Below are 19,822 nucleotides of genomic sequence, written 5' to 3'. Positions count from 1 at the left end.
CCCTGCAAAAATATCCCTGTATTACTACTGTAAGAGACATTGCCAAACAAACTGACGATACCATTCCACGTTTGCCGATTCTGTCCTGGGCCGCCCATCATGATTAAAAAAGGGCTGAAACTAGAGACAGGAGTAGCAGAGGTCATGTAAACCAGTGATGCATGTTGAAAGAATAACAACATTAACTTGAATTTTTCCTTATATTAACTGTAACTCAGTAAAATCTTTTCAGTTGTTGCGTGTTGCATATATATTTTGTTCAGTATGGTAAATAATGGCTACTTCTGAGAAAGTATTAAAACTTCTTAGGGCTAGGGGGCAGTATCCTGAATTTCTGCCTGACTGACGTGCCCAAAGCAAACTGCCTGTTACTCAGGCCCAGAAGCTAGGAAATGCATATAATTGGTAGAATTTGATAGAAAACACTTTGAAGTTTCTAAACTGTTAAAATAATGTCTGTGAGTATAACAGAATTGATATGGCATTCAAAAACCCGAGGAATATCCATCCAGAAATATATTTTTGGGGGGCGGTAACAGGCCTTTCCAATGCAAGTCTATGGGCCTACATATAAAAATTATTCCCATATTGTAGTACCTATGGATTCCACTAGATGTCAACAGTCTTTATACAGGGTTTCAGGCTTGTTTCTTGAAAAACAAACAAGTAATAGTCGTTTCTTCCAAGGGAGCTCAACAGGAAAATTAGGCTTTTGTGCGCACGTGAATGAGGGCGCGCTCTTCGTTATTTTCCTTTCCTATTGAACACCGTTCTTTCCGTCTGAAATATTATAGTTTATTTACATATTAGGGTACCTGAGGATTGAATAGAAAAGTTGTTTGACTTGTTTGGACGAAGTTTACCGGTTGCTTTTGGATTGCTTTGTATGCATGTTGAAGGAGTGGATTACTGAAATCAATGGCGCCAACTCAACTGACTTTTTTGCATATAAAGAAGGACTTTATCGAACAAAACAAACATTCATTGCGTAGCTGGGACCCTTGGGATTGCAAACAGAGGAAGATCTTCAAAGGTAAGTGATTTATTTAATCACTATTTGTGATTTTGTGAACCCTGTGCTGGTTGAAAAAACATTTTTGATGTGGGGAGCTGTCGTCAGATAATCACATGGTATGCTTTTGCCATAAAGCCTTTTTGAAATCTGACAACGCAGTTGGATTAACAGGAAGTTAAGCTTTTAAATGATATAAGACACTTGTATGTTCATGAATGTTTAATATTATGACTTTTTCATTTGAATTTGGCGCTTTCCAATTTCACCGGATGTTGTCGGAAGAGGGTATTACTGTCAAGAGGAGTGAAACAAGGTTGTCCACTATCGACATATCTATTTATTATGGCCATCAAAATGATAGCTATTAAAATCAGATCCAACAATAATATCAAGGGGATAGAAATCAGAGTCTTAAAAACAAAGGTGTCATTGTACGCTGAGGACTCATGCTTTCTTTTAAATCCACCGTTTTGATCCCATAGACAATCTAGATAATTTCTCTAACCTCTCTGGAATACAACTGAACTATGATAAGTGTACCATTATAAAATGGGATGGTTTTCAGAGATTGGTGGGAGTGGTTGAGGGTAGCTGAAGGGTGGTACGTAAAATAAATACAAATATATGACTAATGTAAAATATACTGTGTCCGTAATATGTGTATAGTACGTATAAGCTAGAAGTAGAAGCCTAAGTATTGTTGTCCATTAATTTACTCAATTTAGGGAGGGGTGGTAGGGTTATGGGAAAATAATAAAATAAAATGTTTGTAAAAAATGTATGAGGGATTGGAAATAAAGCAGACATTACATTGAAAAAACCCACATTCTATCTGCAATATTAAAGCTGATCTACCCCTAAAAATAACAAATAGATGGTCATGAAGGAAAGGAGAAAAGTAAAGGAGGAGAGGAGACTATTAAAGGAGTTTTCTGAAGAATGGCTCCATAGCTCAGTGGTTAGAGCACTGGTCTTGTAAACCAGGGGTCGTGAGTTCGATTCTCACTGGGGCCTTGATTTTGACTCTACCCTCTGTGACATTCATCTGAGACTTTACACAGTGCTGCACAGGGTGGGAGTTACCATTTCTCTCGCTCTATACAGCAGAAAGTTCAAAATGTGACAACAAACTGACAATATCGCCCTGCAAAAATATCCCTGTATTACTACTGTAAGAGACATTGCCAAACAAACTGACGATACCATTCCACGTTTGCCGATTCTGTCCTGGGCCGCCCATCATGATTAAAAAAGGGCTGAAACTAGAGACAGGAGTAGCAGAGGTCATGTAAACCAGTGATGCATGTTGAAAGAATAACAACATTAACCTCTTACATCTACACGTTCCGCTAGCGGAACGTCTGCTCCAATATCCAATGATGGGCGGGGCGCGAAATTCAAACTCCTCTAAATCCGAAAACTTACACTTTTCAAACATATGACTATGTTACAGCTATTTAAAGACAAGACTCTCCTTTATCTAACCAAACTGTCCGATTTCAAAAAGGCTTTACAGCGAAAGCAAAACATTAGATTATGTCAGCAGAGTACCCAGCCAGGAATAATCACACAGCCATTTTTCAAGCTAGCATATCATGTCACATAAACCCAAACCATATCTAAATGCAGCACTAACCTTTGATGATCTTCATCAGATGACACACCTAGGACATTGTGTTATACAATACATGCATGTCTGTTCAATCAAGTTCATATTTATATCAAAAACCAGCTTTTTACATTAGCATGTGACGTTCAGAACTAGCATTCCCACCGAACACTTCCGGTGATTTTACTAAATTACTCACGATAAACGTTCACAAAAAGCATAACAATTATTTTAAGAATTATAGATACAGAACTCCTCTATGCACTCGATATGTCCGATTTTAAAATAGCTTTTCGGATGAAGCACATTTTGCAATAATGTAAGTACATAGCCCGGCGTTACAGGGCTAGCTATTTAGACACCCACCCAGTGTAGCCTTCACCAAAATCACATTTCCTATAAGAAAAATGTTCTTACCTTGCTTGTTCTTCATCAGAATACACTGCCAGGACTTCTACTTCAATAACAAATGTAGGTTTGGTCCCAAATAATCCATCGTTATATCCAAACAGCGACGTTTTGTTCGTGCGTTCTAGACACTATCCCAACGCTAAATCTCGGCCACGAGCATGACGCAAAATATGACAAAAAATTTCGAAATATTCCATTACCGTACTTCGAAGCATGTCAACCGCTGTTTAAAACCAATATTTATGCAATTTATCTCGTAGAGAAGCGATAATATTCCGACCGGGAATCTGCCTGTCTGTAAACTGAGGAAAAAACCAAAAGCCGGGGGCGGGGCGTGTCACGCGCCTAAGGCTTAGTCCATTGACTGACCACTCAGCTTTTGCTCTCGTGTGCTTCAGCCAGGGCTTTGAATGACATCATTCCTGTTTTTCCCGGGCTGTGAGACTCCATTGTTGACGTGAGAAGTGTCACGTAAGAGCAGAGATCCTTTGTAAACGACAGAGATAATAAAGAAGGGCAAGAAATGTTCAGACAGGGTACTTCCTGAACAGAAGCATCTCAGGTTTTTGCCTGCCATAGGAGTTCTGTTATACTCACAGACACCATTCAAACAGTTTCAGAAACTTTGGAGTGTTTTCTCTCCAAAGCTAATAATTATATGCATATTCCAGTTTCTGGGCAGGACTAATAATCAGATTAACCTGTTGAGGATCTTATCCCGATCTTATCCCGGTATTGGGATTCATTGTCATGTGACCATGGCGGGGAATTCAAAACTGCAAGAGTAATCATTTCAAAAAATCAAATAATCAACTATTTTCCTCCATTTGAAAGATATATCTCCTAAATCTAACCACGCTGTCCGATTTTCAGAGGCATTACGGAGAATGCATAAAGTTAGGTTATGTGAGGAGAGTACATTGACAATAGCTGCGTGTAATGTTTAGCCAATTCAAAGAAGGGCATCAACAGACAGAAAACTAGCTAGAATTATGCACTTACCTTTGACAATCTGCATCAGATGACACTCATAGGACATTATGTTATACAATACATGCATTTTTAGTTCCATCAAGTTCATATTTATATCCAAAAACAGCATTTACAGTCGCGGTGAAATTCAGAATTTTTTTCGGCTCGAATGCACCCAGTGAATCCAGCATTACAAATCACGGAATTACTATTCGAAAACATTGGTAAATTATAATATTGTCATTCAAAGAATAATATATTATCATCTCGTAATTGCTACCGAAGGGCCAGATCTCAAAATAACTTTACTGGGAAATCACATTTTGTATAAACTGGGTACTATGCTAACAACAATAAGCTATATGCTAAGCTAAGCTAAGCTATACCGTTAGCATTAGCATCATCTAATATCGATAATAACATTCTAAATATCCCCTTACCTTTGATTATCTCCATCAGAAGGCGCTGCCAGAGATCCCAGGTCCAGAACAAATGTGGTTTCTTTTGACAAAGTTCATAATTTATGTCCAAATAGTTAGCGTTCAGTAGGCTCCCACAAAATGAGGTGGGCAGTGTAAAGTCACGTCGAAAAACTAAAGAAAACCTAGTAAATAATCTATTTACGTTTGTTTAAACATGTCAAACGTTGTTTAGCACTAATCTTTTGTTCCATTTTTAACGTGAAACATCAGTAAACATCAGTAATATTTTCACACAACCTATCAAGTGTCTAGAATAAACGATAATGACAAAGGCACTCTTCTCAGATTCATGCGCAGGCGCAAAAAATGAAGTGATGACGTGTCAACTTGTAAGCTTTCTAATTCGGTGTGTATTAATCACAGATGCTTCAAACAACTTTCTAAAGATCGTTGACATCTAGTGGAAGCAGTAGGAGTTGCGAACTGAATCCTTTCTCACTGTGGTATCTTTAAAACAATGACACTAAATAGTACAGTCACAAAATTCTCTTTTTTTTTTATCTATTTTTCACAGGTTTTTGCCTGCAATATGAGTTTTGTTATACTTACAGACACCATTCAAACTGTTTTAGAAAATTCAGAGTGTTTTCTATCCGAATGTGTTAATAATATGCATATCCTAGCTTCTGAGTTGGTGTAGGAGGCAGTTAAAACTGGGCACATATTTCTTTCAAAATTCTCAATACTGCCCCCGTGGCCCGTAGAGGTTAAATCGGGTACGTTTTTTATCCAGCCGTGAAAATACTGCCCCCTAGATGTAACAGGTTAACTTGAATTTTTCCTTATATTAACTGTAACTCAGTAAAATCTTTTCAGTTGTTGCGTGTTGCATATATATTTTGTTCAGTATGGTAAATAATGGCTACTTCTGAGAAAGTATTAAAACTTCTTAGGGCTAGGGGGCAGTATCCTGAATTTCTGCCTGACTGACGTGCCCAAAGCAAACTGCCTGTTACTCAGGCCCAGAAGCTAGGAAATGCATATAATTGGTAGAATTTGATAGAAAACACTTTGAAGTTTCTAAACTGTTAAAATAATGTCTGTGAGTATAACAGAATTGATATGGCATTCAAAAACCCGAGGAATATCCATCCAGAAATATATTTTTGGGGGGCGGTAACAGGCCTTTCCAATGCAAGTCTATGGGCCTACATATAAAAATTATTCCCATATTGTAGTACCTATGGATTCCACTAGATGTCAACAGTCTTTATACAGGGTTTCAGGCTTGTTTCTTGAAAAACAAACAAGTAATAGTCGTTTCTTCCAAGGGAGCTCAACAGGAAAATTAGGCTTTTGTGCGCACGTGAATGAGGGCGCGCTCTTCGTTATTTTCCTTTCCTATTGAACACCGTTCTTTCCGTCTGAAATATTATAGTTTATTTACATATTAGGGTACCTGAGGATTGAATAGAAAAATTGTTTGACTTGTTTGGACGAAGTTTACCGGTTGCTTTTGGATTGCTTTGTATGCATGTTGAAGGAGTGGATTACTGAAATCAATGGCGCCAACTCAACTGACTTTTTGCATATAAAGAAGGACTTTATCGAACAAAACAAACATTCATTGCGTAGCTGGGACCCTTGGGATTGCAAACAGAGGAAGATCTTCAAAGGTAAGTGATTTATTTAATCACTATTTGTGATTTTGTGAAGCCTGTGCTGGTTGAAAAAACATTTTTGATGTGGGGAGCTGTCGTCAGATAATCACATGGTATGCTTTTGCCATAAAGCCTTTTTGAAATCTGACAACGCAGTTGGATTAACAGGAAGTTAAGCTTTTAAATGATATAAGACACTTGTATATTCATGAATGTTTAATATTATGACTTTTTCATTTGAATTTGGCGCTTTCCAATTTCACCGGATGTTGTCGGAAGAGGGTATTACTGTCAAGAGGAGTGAAACAAGGTTGTCCACTATCGACATATCTATTTATTATGGCCATCAAAATGATAGCTATTAAAATCAGATCCAACAATAATATCAAGGGGATAGAAATCTGAGTCTTAAAAACAAAGGTGTCATTGTACGCTGAGGACTCATGCTTTCTTTTAAATCCACCGTTTTGATCCCATAGACAATCTAGATAATTTCTCTAACCTCTCTGGAATACAACTGAACTATGATAAGTGTACCATTATAAAATGGGATGGTTTTCAGAGATTGGTGGGAGTGGTTGAGGGTAGTTGAAGGGTGGTACGTAAAATAAATACAAATATATGACTAATATAAAATATACTGTGTCCGTAATATGTGTATAGTATGTATAAGCTAGAAGTAGAAGCCTAAGTATTGTTGTCCATTAATTTACTCAAATTAGGGAGGGGTGGTAGGGTTATGGGAAAATAATAAACTAAAATGTTTGTAAAAAATGTATGAGGGATTGGAAATAAAGCAGACATTACATTGAAAAAACCCACATTCTATCTGCAATATTAAAGCTGATCTACCCCTAAAAATAACAAATAGATGGTCATGAAGGAAAGGAGAAAAGTAAAGGAGGAGAGGAGACTATTAAAGGAGTTTTCTGAAGAATGGCTCCATAGCTCAGTGGTTAGAGCACTGGTCTTGTAAACCAGGGGTCGTGAGTTCGATTCTCACTGGGGCCTTGATTTTGACTCTACCCTCTGTGACATTCATCTGAAACTTTACACAGTGCTGCACAGGGTGGGAGTTACCATTTCTCTCGCTCTATACAGCAGAAAGTTCAAAATGTGACAACAAACTGACAATATCGCCCTGCAAAAATATCCCTGTATTACTACTGTAAGAGACATTGCCAAACAAACTGACGATACCATTCCACGTTTGCCGATTCAGTCCTGGGCCGCCCATCATGATTAAAAAAGGGCTGAAACTAGAGACAGGAGTAGCAGAGGTCATGTAAACCAGTGATGCATGTTGAAAGAATAACAACATTAACTTGAATTTTTCCTTATATTAACTGTAACTCAGTAAAATCTTTTCAGTTGTTGCGTGTTGCATATATATTTTGTTCAGTATGGTAAATAATGGCTACTTCTGAGAAAGTATTAAAACTTCTTAGGGCTAGGGGGCAGTATCCTGAATTTCTGCCTGACTGACGTGCCCAAAGCAAACTGCCTGTTACTCAGGCCCAGAAGCTAGGAAATGCATATAATTGGTAGAATTTGATAGAAAACACTTTGAAGTTTCTAAACTGTTAAAATAATGTCTGTGAGTATAACAGAATTGATATGGCATTCAAAAACCAGAGGAAAATCCATCCAGAAATATATTTTTGGGGGGCGGTAACAGGCCTTTCCAATGCAAGTCTATGGGCCTACATATAAAAATTATTCCCATATTGTAGTACCTATGGATTCCACTAGATGTCAACAGTCTTTATACAGGGTTTCAGGCTTGTTTCTTGAAAAACAAACAAGTAATAGTCGTTTCTTCCAAGGGAGCTCAACAGGAAAATTAGGCTTTTGTGCGCACGTGAATGAGGGCGCGCTCTTCGTTATTTTCCTTTCCTATTGAACACCGTTCATTCCGTCTGAAATATTATAGTTTATTTACATATTAGGGTACCTGAGGATTGAATAGACAAATTGTTTGACTTGTTTGGACGAAGTTTACCGGTTGCTTTTGGATTGCTTTGTATGCATGTTGAAGGAGTGGATTACTGAAATCAATGGCGCCAACTCAACTGACTTTTTTGCATATAAAGAAGGACTTTATCGAACAAAACAAACATTCATTGCGTAGCTGGGACCCTTGGGATTGCAAACAGAGGAAGATCTTCAAAGGTAAGTGATTTATTTAATCACTATTTGTGATTTTGTGAAGCCTGTGCTGGTTGAAAAAACATTTTTGATGTGGGGAGCTGTCGTCAGATAATCACATGGTATGCTTTTGCCATAAAGCCTTTTTGAAATCTGACAACGCAGTTGGATTAACAGGAAGTTAAGCTTTTAAATGATATAAGACACTTGTATGTTCATGAATGTTTAATATTATGACTTTGTCATTTGAATTTGGCGCTTTCCAATTTCACCGGATGTTGTCGGAAGAGGGTATTACTGTCAAAAGGAGTGAAACAAGGTTGTCCACTATCGACATATCTATTTATTATGGCCATCAAAATGATAGCTATTAAAATCAGATCCAACAATAATATCAAGGGGATAGAAATCTGAGTCTTAAAAACAAAGGTGTCATTGTACGCTGAGGACTCATGCTTTCTTTTAAATCCACCGTTTTGATCCCATAGACAATCTAGATAATTTCTCTAACCTCTCTGGAATACAACTGAACTATGATAAGTGTACCATTATAAAATGGGATGGTTTTCAGAGATTGGTGGGAGTGGTTGAGGGTAGCTGAAGGGTGGTACGTAAAATAAATACAAATATATGACTAATGTAAAATATACTGTGTCCGTAATATGTGTATAGTACGTATAAGCTAGAAGTAGAAGCCTAAGTATTGTTGTCCATTAATTTACTCAAATTAGGGAGGGGTGGTAGGGTTATGGGAAAATAATAAACTAAAATGTTTGTAAAAAATGTATGAGGGATTGGAAATAAAGCAGACATTACATTGAAAAAACACACATTCTATCTGCAATATTAAAGCTGATCTACCCCTAAAAATAACAAATAGATGGTCATGAAGGAAAGGAGAAAAGTAAAGGAGGAGAGGAGACTATTAAAGGAGTTTTCTGAAGAATGGCTCCATAGCTCAGTGGTTAGAGCACTGGTCTTGTAAACCAGGGGTTGTGAGTTCGATTCTCACTGGGGCCTTGATTTTGACTCTACCCTCTGTGACATTCATCTGAAACTTTACACAGTGCTGCACAGGGTGGGAGTTACCATTTCTCTCGCTCTATACAGCAGAAAGTTCAAAATGTGACAACAAACTGACAATATCGCCCTGCGAAAATATCCCTGTATTACTACTGTCAGAGACATTGCCAAACAAACTGACGATACCATTCCACATTTGCCGATTCTGTCCTGGGCCGCCCATCATGATTAAAAAAGGGCTGAAACTAGAGACAGGAGTAGCAGAGGTCATGTAAACCAGTGATGCATGTTGAAAGAATAACAACATTAACTTGAATTTTCCTTATATTAACTGTAACTCAGTAAAATCTTTTCAGTTGTTGCGTGTTGCATATATATTTTGTTCAGTATGGTAAATAATGGCTACTTCTGAGAAAGTATTAAAACTTCTTAGGGCTAGGGGGCAGTATCCTGAATTTCTGCCTGACTGACGTGCCCAAAGCAAACTGCCTGTTACTCAGGCCCAGAAGCTAGGAAATGCATATAATTGGTAGAATTTGATAGAAAACACTTTGAAGTTTCTAAACTGTTAAAATAATGTCTGTGAGTATAACAGAATTGATATGGCATTCAAAAACCCGAGGAAAATCCATCCAGAAATATATTTTTGGGGGGCGGTAACAGGCCTTTCCAATGCAAGTCTATGGGCCTACATATAAAAATTATTCCCATATTGTAGCACCTATGGATTCCACTAGATGTCAACAGTCTTTATACAGGGTTTCAGGCTTGTTTCTTGAAAAACAAACAAGTAATAGTCGTTTCTTCCAAGGGAGCTCAACAGGAAAATTAGGCTTTTGTGCGCACGTGAATGAGGGCGCCCTCTTCGTTATTTTCCTTTCCTATTGAACACCGTTCTTTCCGTCTGAAATATTATAGTTTATTTACATATTAGGGTACCTGAGGATTGAATAGAAAAGTTGTTTGACTTGTTTGGACGAAGTTTACCGGTTGCTTTTGGATTGCTTTGTATGCATGTTGAAGGAGTGGATTACTGAAATCAATGGCGCCAACTCAACTGACTTTTTTTGCATATAAAGAAGGACTTTATCGAACAAAACAAACATTCATTGCGTAGCTGGGACCCTTGGGATTGCAAACAGAGGAAGATCTTCAAAGGTAAGTGATTTATTTAATCACTATTTGTGATTTTGTGAAGCCTGTGCTGGTTGAAAAAACATTTTTGATGTGGGGAGCTGTCGTCAGATAATCACATGGTATGCTTTTGCCATAAAGCCTTTTTGAAATCTGACAACGCAGTTGGATTAACAGGAAGTTAAGCTTTTAAATGATATAAGACACTTGTATGTTCATGAATGTTTAATATTATGACTTTTTCATTTGAATTTGGCGCTTTCCAATTTCACCGGATGTTGTCGGAAGAGGGTATCACTGTCAAGAGGAGTGAAACAAGGTTGTCCACTATCGACATATCTATTTATTATGGCCATCAAAATGATAGCTATTAAAATCAGATCCAACAATAATATCAAGGGGATAGAAATCAGAGTCTTAAAAACAAAGGTGTCATTGTACGCTGAGGACTCATGCTTTCTTTTAAATCCACCGTTTTGATCCCATAGACAATCTAGATAATTTCTCTAACCTCTCTGGAATACAACTGAACTATGATAAGTGTACCATTATAAAATGGGATGGTTTTCAGAGATTGGTGGGAGTGGTTGAGGGTAGCTGAAGGGTGGTACGTAAAATAAATACAAATATATGACTAATGTAAAATATACTGTGTCCGTAATATGTGTATAGTACGTATAAGCTAGAAGTAGAAGCCTAAGTATTGTTGTCCATTAATTTACTCAAATTAGGGAGGGGTGGTAGGGTTATGGGAAAATAATAAAATAAAATGTTTGTAAAAAATGTATGAGGGATTGGAAATAAAGCAGACATTACATTGAAAAAACACACATTCTATCTGCAATATTAAAGCTGATCTACCCCTAAAAATAACAAATAGATGGTCATGAAGGAAAGGAGAAAAGTAAAGGAGGAGAGGAGACTATTAAAGAAGTTTTCTGAAGAATGGCTCCATAGCTCAGTGGTTAGAGCACTGGTCTTGTAAACCAGGGGTTGTGAGTTCGATTCTCACTGGGGCCTAGATTTTGACTCTACCCTCTGTGACATTCATCTGAAACTTTACACAGTGCTGCACAGGGTGGGAGTTACCATTTCTCTCGCTCTATACAGCAGAAAGTTCAAAATGTGACAACAAACTGACAATATCGCCCTGTGAAAATATCCCTGTATTACTACTGTCAGAGACATTGCCAAACAAACTGACGATATCATTCCACGTTTGCCGATTCTGTCCTGGGCCGCCCATCATGATTAAAAAAGGGCTGAAACTAGAGACAGGAGTAGCAGAGGTCATGTAAACCAGTGATGCATGTTGAAAGAAAAACAACATTAACTTGAATTTTTTCTTATATTAACTGTAACTCAGTAAAATCTTTTCAGTTGTTGCGTGTTGCATATATAATTTGTTCAGTATGGTAAATAATGGCTACTTCTGAGAAAGTATTAAAACTTCTTAGGGCTAGGGGGCAGTATCCTGAATTTCTGCCTGACTGACGTGCCCAAAGCAAACTGCCTGTTACTCAGGCCCAGAAGCTAGGAAATGCATATAATTGGTAGAATTTGATAGAAAACACTTTGAAGTTTCTAAACTGTTAATAACCTCTTACATCTACACGTTCCGCTAGCGGAACGATTGCTCCAATATCCAATGATGGGCGGGGCGCGAAATTCAAACTCCTCTAAATCCGAAAACTTACACTTTTCAAACATATGACTATTTTACAGCTATTTAAAGACAAGACTCTCCTTTATCTAACCCCACTGTCCGATTTCAAAAAGGCTTTACAGCGAAAGCAAAACATTAGATTATGTCAGCAGAGTACCCAGCCAGAAATAATCCCACAGCCATTTTTCAAGCTAGCATATCATGTCACATAAACCCAAACCATATCTAAATGCAGCACTAACCTTTGATGATCTTCATCAGATGACACACCTAGGACATTGTGTTATACAATACATGCATGTCTGTTCAATCAAGTTCATATTTATATCAAAAAACAGCTTTTTACATTAGCATGTGACGTTCAGAACTAGCATTCCCACCGAACACTTCCGGTGATTTTACTAAATTACTCACGATAAACGTTCACAAAAAGCATAACAATTATTTTAAGAATTATAGATACAGAACTCCTCTATGCACTCGATATGTCCGATTTTAAAATAGCTTTTCGGATGAAGCACATTTTGCAATAATGTAAGTACATAGCCCGGCGTTACAGGGCTAGCTATTTAGACACCCTGCAAGTTTAGCCTTCACCAAAATCACATTTCCTATAAGAAAAATGTTCTTACCTTGCTTGTTCTTCATCAGAATACACTGCCAGGACTTCTACTTCAATAACAAATGTAGGTTTGGTCCCAAATAATCCATCGTTATATCCAAACAGCGACGTTTTGTTCGTGCGTTCTAGACACTATCCCAACGCTAAATCTCGGCCACGAGCATGACGCAAAATATGACAAAAAATTTCTAAATATTCCATTACCATACTTCGAAGCATGTCAACCGCTGTTTAAAACCAATATTTATGCAATTTATCTCGTAGAGAAGCGATAATATTCCGACCGGGAATCTGCCTGTCTGTAAACTGAGGAAAAAACCGAAAGCCGGGGGCGGGGCGTGTCACGCGCCTAAGGCTTAGACCATTGAGTGACCACTTAGCTTTTGCCTTCCTGTGCTTCAGCCAGGGCTTTGAATTACGTCATTCCTGTTTTTCCCGGGCTATGAGACCTCATTGGAGATGTGTGAATTGTCACGTAAGAGCAGAGATCCTTTGTAAACGATAGAGATAATAAAGAAGGGCAAGAAATGTTCAGACAGGGTACTTCCTGAACAGAAGCATCTCAGGTTTTTGCCTGCCATAGGAGTTCTGTTATACTCACAGACACCATTCAAACAGTTTCAGAAACTTTGGAGTGTTTTCTCTCCAAAGCTAATAATTATATGCATATTCCAGTTTCTGGGCAGGACTAATAATCAGATTAAATCGGGTACGTTTTTTATCCAGCCGTGAAAATACTGCCCCCTAGCCATAACAGGTTAACATAATGTCTGTGAGTATAACAGAATTGATATGGCAGGCAAAAATCCGAGGAAAATCCATCCAGAAATATATTTTGGGGGGGCGGTAACAGGCCTTTCCAATGCAAGTCTATGGGCCTACTTATAAAAATTATTCCCATATTGTAGTACCTATGGATTCCACTAGATGTCAACAGTCTTTATACAGGGTTTCAGGCTTGTTTCTTGAAAAACAAACAAGTAATATTCGTTTCTTCCAAGGGAGCTCAACAGGAAAATTAGGCTTTTGTGCGCACGTGAATGAGGGCGCGCTCTTCGTTATTTTCCTTTCCTATTGAACACCGTTCTTTCCGTCTGAAATATTATAGTTTATTTACATATTAGGGTACCTGAGGATTGAATAGAAAAATTGTTTGACTTGTTTGGACGAAGTTTACCGGTTGCTTTTGGATTGCTTTGTATGCATGTTGAAGGAGTGGATTACTGAAATCAATGGCGCCAACTCAACTGACTTTTTTGCATATAAAGAAGGACTTTATCGAACAAAACAAACATTCATTGCGTAGCTGGGACCCTTGGGATTGCAAACAGAGGAAGATCTTCAAAGGTAAGTGATTTATTTAATCACTATTTGTGATTTTGTGAAGCCTGTGCTGGTTGAAAAAACATTTTTGATGTGGGGAGCTGTCGTCAGATAATCACATGGTATGCTTTTGCCATAAAGCCTTTTTGAAATCTGACAACGCAGTTGGATTAACAGGAAGTTAAGCTTTTAAATGATATAAGACACTTGTATGTTCATGAATGTTTAATATTATGACTTTTTCATTTGAATTTGGCGCTTTCCAATTTCACCGGATGTTGTCGGAAGAGGGTATTACTGTCAAGAGGAGTGAAACAAGGTTGTCCACTATCGACATATCTATTTATTATGGCCATCAAAATGATAGCTATTAAATTCAGATCCAACAATAATATCAAGGGGATAGAAATCTGAGTCTTAAAAACAAAGGTGTCATTGTACACTGAGGACTCATGCTTTCTTTTAAATCCACCGTTTTGATCCCATAGACAATCTAGATAATTTCTCTAACCTCTCTGGAATACAACTGAACTATGATAAGTGTACCATTATAAAATGGGATGGTTTTCAGAGATTGGTGGGAGTGGTTGAGGGTAGCTGAAGGGTGGTACATAAAATAAATACAAATATATGACTAATGTAAAATATACTGTGTCTGTAATATGTGTATAGTACGTATAAGCTAGAAGTAGAAGCCTAAGTATTGTTGTCCATTAATTTGCTCAAATTAGGGAGGGGTGGTAGGGTTATGGGAAATTAATAAACTAAAATGTTTGTAAAAAAATGTATGAGGGATTGGAAATAATGCAGACATTACATTGAAAAAACCCACATTCTATCTGCAATATTAAAGCTGATCTACCCCTAAAAATAACAAATAGATGGTCATGAAGGAAAGGAGACAAGTAAAGGAGGAGAGGAGACTATTAAAGGAGATTTCTGAAGAATGGCTCCATAGCTCAGTGGTTAGAGCACTGGTCGTGTAAACCAGGGGTCGTGAGTTCGATTCTCACTGGGGCCTAGATTTTTGACTCTACCCTCTGTGACATTCATCTGAAACTTTACACAGTGCTGCACAGGGTGGGAGTTACCATTTCTCTCGCTCTATACAGCAGAAAGTTCAAAATGTGACAACAAACTGACAATATCGCCCTGCAAAAATAATTCTCCCTGTATTACTACTGTAAGAGACATTGCCAAACAAACTGACGATACCATTCCACGTTTGCCGATTCTGTCCTGGGCCGCCCATCATGATTAAAAAAGGGCTGAAACTAGAGACAGGAGTAGCAGAGGTCATGTAAACCAGTGATGCATGTTGAAAGAATAACAACATTAACCTGTTTGGGATAGGGGGCAGTATTGAGAATTTTTTAAAAAATATGTGCCCATTTTTAACTGCCTCCTACACCAACTCAGAAGCTAGAATATACATATTATTGTTCAGGTTTGGATAGAAAACACCCTAAAGTTTCTAAAACTGTTTGAATGGTGTCTGTGAGTATAACAGAACTCCTATGGCAGGCAAAAACCTGACAAGGTTTAATGCAGGAAGTGGCCTAACTGACAAGGAGTCGTGCGTCTTGCATCTGTTTATTGAAAAGTAAGGATCTTAGCTGTAACGTGACAATTCCTAGGGCTCCAATAGGCTCTCAGAACCCGGGAAAAACCTGAACGATGATGAGGCGGCCTCTGGCTGAAACAGATTATCGCCTTTGGTAAGTGGCCGATCAGAGGACCATTGAATGAGGCGCGTGCACGAATTGCCCCGTGGAGAAATTTCATTCGGCTGTTTAGGCTCATTGCAGATTCCCGGTCGGAATATTATTGCTTTTCTACGAGATAAATGCCATAAAAATTGGTTTTAAACAGCGGTTGACATGCTTCGAAGTACGGTAATGGAATATTTAGACATTTTTTGTCACGCCATGCGCCATGCGCACGACAGTGATGTAGCATTCTGATAGTGTCTAGAACTCACGAACAAAATGTCGCTGTTTGGATATAACGATGGATTATTTGGGACCAAACCTACATTTGTTATTGAAGTAGAAGTCCTGGGAGTGTATTCTGACGAAGAACAGGAAAGGTAAGAACATTTTTCTTATAGGAAATGTGATTTTGGTGAAGGCTGAACTGGGTGGGTGTCTAAATAGCTAGCCCGTGATGGCTGGGCTATGTACTTAGAATATTGCAAAATGTGCTTCATCCGAAAAGCTATTTTAAAATCGGACATATCGAGTGCATAGAGGAGTAATGTATCTATAATTCTTAAAATAATTGTTATGCTTTTTGTGAACGTTTATCGTGAGTAATTTAGCAAACTGTTAGTAAATTCCCCGGAAGTTTGTGGGGGTATGCTTTTTCTGAACGTCACATGCTAATATAAAAAGCTGTTTTTTGATATAAATATGAACTTGATTGAACAGACATGCATGTATTGTATAACATAATGTCCTAGGTGTGTCATCTGATGAAGATCATAAAAGGTTAGTGCTGCATTTAGCTGCGGTTTGGATTTATGTGACATTATATGCTAGGTTGAAAAATGGGTGTCTGATTATTTCTGGCTGGGCACTCTCCTGACATAATCTAATGTTTTGCTTCCGTTGTAAAGCCTTTTTGAAATCGGACAGTGTGGTTAGATTAAGGAGAGTGTTGTCTTTAAATAGCTGTAAAATAGTCATATGTTTGAGAAATTGAAGTAATAGTATTTCAAACGATTCAAAAATCGCGCCACTGAATTCAGGTGGCTGTTACGTAGGTGGGACGAATTCGTCCCACATGCGCCAGAGAGGTTAACTTGAATTTTTCTTTATATTAACATACATGAAGGGACATCACGTGCGCCATCCGTATGGTTAGTGAGAAAGTCCATATTGCAAATGTACGCTCCCTTACTAGACGTCCGACCACGTCCGATAAATCCGCGGACGGCGTCGGGCCGCTCACAGGGGCCGGATCTTCCAGGAAGTCATCGAACGGAGTCTCTCGGACCTTCCGTTTCCGTTTAATTAAATTTTCAAATTTTGGTCATTTCCTTGCAGTCCCAGATTATTCCACGAGAGGGCGTATGGAATCATATTGCAAATGTAACATATATCACCAATCTCGACACGGCTTTTTCTCCTAAACGGAAGATAATTCGAAGACGAAACTCGGTCTGCGTGGGTTTGGCATAATGGGCAGTTGGCCCCGAACAGGATGGAGTCGAGGCCTCGACGCTTTTCGAGTTAAGGCTATTTTTCTGGGATTGAAAGTCAAACAGGAAAATAGAGTGCTGATTTGACCGCTTCACATCAAACTACATGAGCCTACGGTGTCAGGAGAAAAGGAACCATGCATTTACCAATGTTCATTTCAGAGAAATTGTACAATGACACATTGGTGATATTCAACAAGAGGTTTTTTTTTCAAAAAAGTTACATATCCAGTTGCAGCGTGTTCAGATGAGTCCGTTAAGGCAGGTTTCGGAGCTCTGCGAGATTTCTGTGATTTTCTGTGATTTTCTGAAACAACACACACTTGTTCAACCCTCTGTAAATAAGTCAGGTCTTAACAGAAACACTTAAAACTCAATATTCTATAAGAGCCTAACGTTCAGATTCCTGTGTCAACCAGAAATGCCTTATAATGGTGTCATAGGGGCTGTTTTGAAGGGTTAAAAAGGTCAGATCTTTCCACAACTTCATATGTGTGACTAGGCAACCCTCATGAACTGTAAATCAGTCATTTATCCCATCAGATGTCAAAGAAAAGCTCTCTCAAACACACACACAGAGAGGACGGAGTGACACAGTGCGGTGCTTAAAGACACAAAGAGCCTGCAATGGCATTACCATTATCTCTAGGCTGAGACGAGTTCAATGAGACGCCCCGCTTGACCGTAGCTTGCTCGGTATGAGCGCAGCGACCGTGAGAAAACTAGGCCCAAAATGAGGCCTGCACCAATATGTCAAGTGCTTATGGGTGACAGTGAGAGAACCATTAGGGTTAGAAGCACAATTCAACCTCAGGAGTCCTCCCGATCTGTGCAAGCCTAACCTTGACCCTGTGGCATTAACCCTTCACAGTGAAAAGAAGGTGTTTAGATCAAACTGTGTGCAATGACTTCTCTCCCCATAGGAATACATTGACAATTCTCCTAAATTCAACCTGAAGTCTATGTGGGTTATGAATGCCTTATGAACCTGTCTTCTATAACAATCCATCAGGCTACTGTGAGGTCTACCTGTGTCGATTCTAAGGTTCCTGGAGCAACCGGAAAATGTTAAAATCACCCTAGAGCTATTGTCATATAAGCAACCTGCAGATAGTGAAAATCACGCAACTCAACCATCTGTCATTCAGTCAATTCTTAAGGTAGAGACTTCATATTCAGGATTCTGTTTATGTCTACCCCAAAGACAACGTGTGTGAAGCAAGAGCTTCCTGTGACAACCGGAAGTTGTTAAAAACAGCCAAGAGCTATTGTCATATGGTCAACCTGCATATAGTGAAAATCACGCAACTCAACCATCTGTTATTCAGTCAATTCTTAAGGTAGAGACTTCTTATTCAGGATTCTGTTTATGTCTAACCCAAAGACAACGTGTGTTGAGTAAGAGCTTCCTGTGACAACCGGAAGTTGTTAAAAACACCCAAGAGCTATTGTCATATGGTCAACCTGCACATAGTGAAAATCACACAACTCAACCCTATGTCATCCAGCCAATTCTTTAGGTAGAGACTTCATATTGAGGATTCTGTATATGCCTACCCCAAAGACAACGTGTGTCTATTCTCTTTGCAAAAAAATCAAAAACACACACACAATTTGGCCATAGGGACATAGTGTGGGGCTTAGAGTCTTATACCGCCTTCAATAGTTACTTTTGTTCAAACGATTCAAGAACCGTCAGACCTAGAGCTCCGAAATTTTAGAAACCTGTTCTAGAGCTCAAGTCGATAGTGCACGGTGATTTATGGGGCTCTAGAAGGTTCTCTGACCGAGAAACCGCCTCGTACATTTGCAATATTTTCAATTCATTTTGAATATCACGGACATGGCGACATGTAGAAATGTCCCAGAGTCGCAAGACTAGGTGCATTGAAACCGCCTCGGCCCATAGAGATGGACTCCAATGTCTCTGTCCGATAGCTTATTCAGGGACCCCGTAGTAACGCCCTGAAAAAGTGGATTTTCAGCACCAATTAAGGCCATTGCTCGAGCACCGAATGACCTATCGAGCCGAAACGTGGGATTCGAGGTCGCCTCACATAGGCCTACACATAATGTCAGAGCTGGACCCGCAGCTATAACGTAACTATGTGTTTTATGTTTTTTTATGGTTAAAATTGAAAGCACTGTGAATTATGGGCCTTCTCTGACATATGTGATAGTTGGCTTCTATACGAGTTGGAAAAAGTGGATTTGGTGTCAGATGCTATCAGTTTGGTGTCAGAATGACAACTAATTGACTGATGGACGCTGACTGTTGGGTGACGAGCAATGGAGATTAACCACAGTCACGGCCCGGCCATCCCGAGTTCATCGGGCCAGTCAATTATGCATTTCTGCAGGATTTTTGAGCATGCCTAAATTTGTGATGCTAAATGCCCATTAAATCATATTGCAAACGTAACGCGCTATATTGCAAACGTAACGTGCGTTTGCAATATGATTCAACAGCAGAAAATATCACCAAAGTTGACATGATGAAATCAACACAATGAGCGACAGAGAGGAACCACAGTCACTGCCCGGCCATCCCAAGTTCATCAGGCCAGTCAATTATGCATTTCTACAGTATTTTTGAGCATGCCTAAATTTGTGA

At 38.8% G+C, this 19,822-nt stretch overlaps 5 non-coding genes across 5 annotated transcripts; all 5 read left to right on the top strand.

The window, feature by feature from the left end:
* The first annotated feature begins 1,956 nt into the window (after nucleotides 1–1,956).
* trnat-ugu (transfer RNA threonine (anticodon UGU)) lies at nucleotides 1,957–2,029 on the top strand. The gene has a single exon. It is a non-coding gene; the product is annotated as a tRNA-Thr (tRNA).
* Nucleotides 2,030–7,028: 4,999 nt separating this feature from the next.
* On the top strand, nucleotides 7,029–7,101 carry trnat-ugu (transfer RNA threonine (anticodon UGU)). The gene has a single exon. It is a non-coding gene; the product is annotated as a tRNA-Thr (tRNA).
* Nucleotides 7,102–9,185: 2,084 nt separating this feature from the next.
* trnat-ugu (transfer RNA threonine (anticodon UGU)) lies at nucleotides 9,186–9,258 on the top strand. Its single transcript has one exon. It is a non-coding gene; the product is annotated as a tRNA-Thr (tRNA).
* Nucleotides 9,259–11,342: 2,084 nt separating this feature from the next.
* trnat-ugu (transfer RNA threonine (anticodon UGU)) lies at nucleotides 11,343–11,415 on the top strand. Its single transcript has one exon. It is a non-coding gene; the product is annotated as a tRNA-Thr (tRNA).
* A 3,539-nt stretch (nucleotides 11,416–14,954) lies between these two features.
* On the top strand, nucleotides 14,955–15,027 carry trnat-ugu (transfer RNA threonine (anticodon UGU)). The gene has a single exon. It is a non-coding gene; the product is annotated as a tRNA-Thr (tRNA).
* Nucleotides 15,028–19,822: the final 4,795 nt, after the last annotated feature.

The sequence above is a fragment of the Salmo trutta genome, unplaced genomic scaffold, assembly GCF_901001165.1.
Source record: "Salmo trutta unplaced genomic scaffold, fSalTru1.1, whole genome shotgun sequence".
Classification (NCBI taxonomy): domain Eukaryota; kingdom Metazoa; phylum Chordata; class Actinopteri; order Salmoniformes; family Salmonidae; genus Salmo; species Salmo trutta.
Note: the sequence above shows the minus strand (reverse complement) of the source record. Positions and strands in the feature narration are given on the sequence as shown.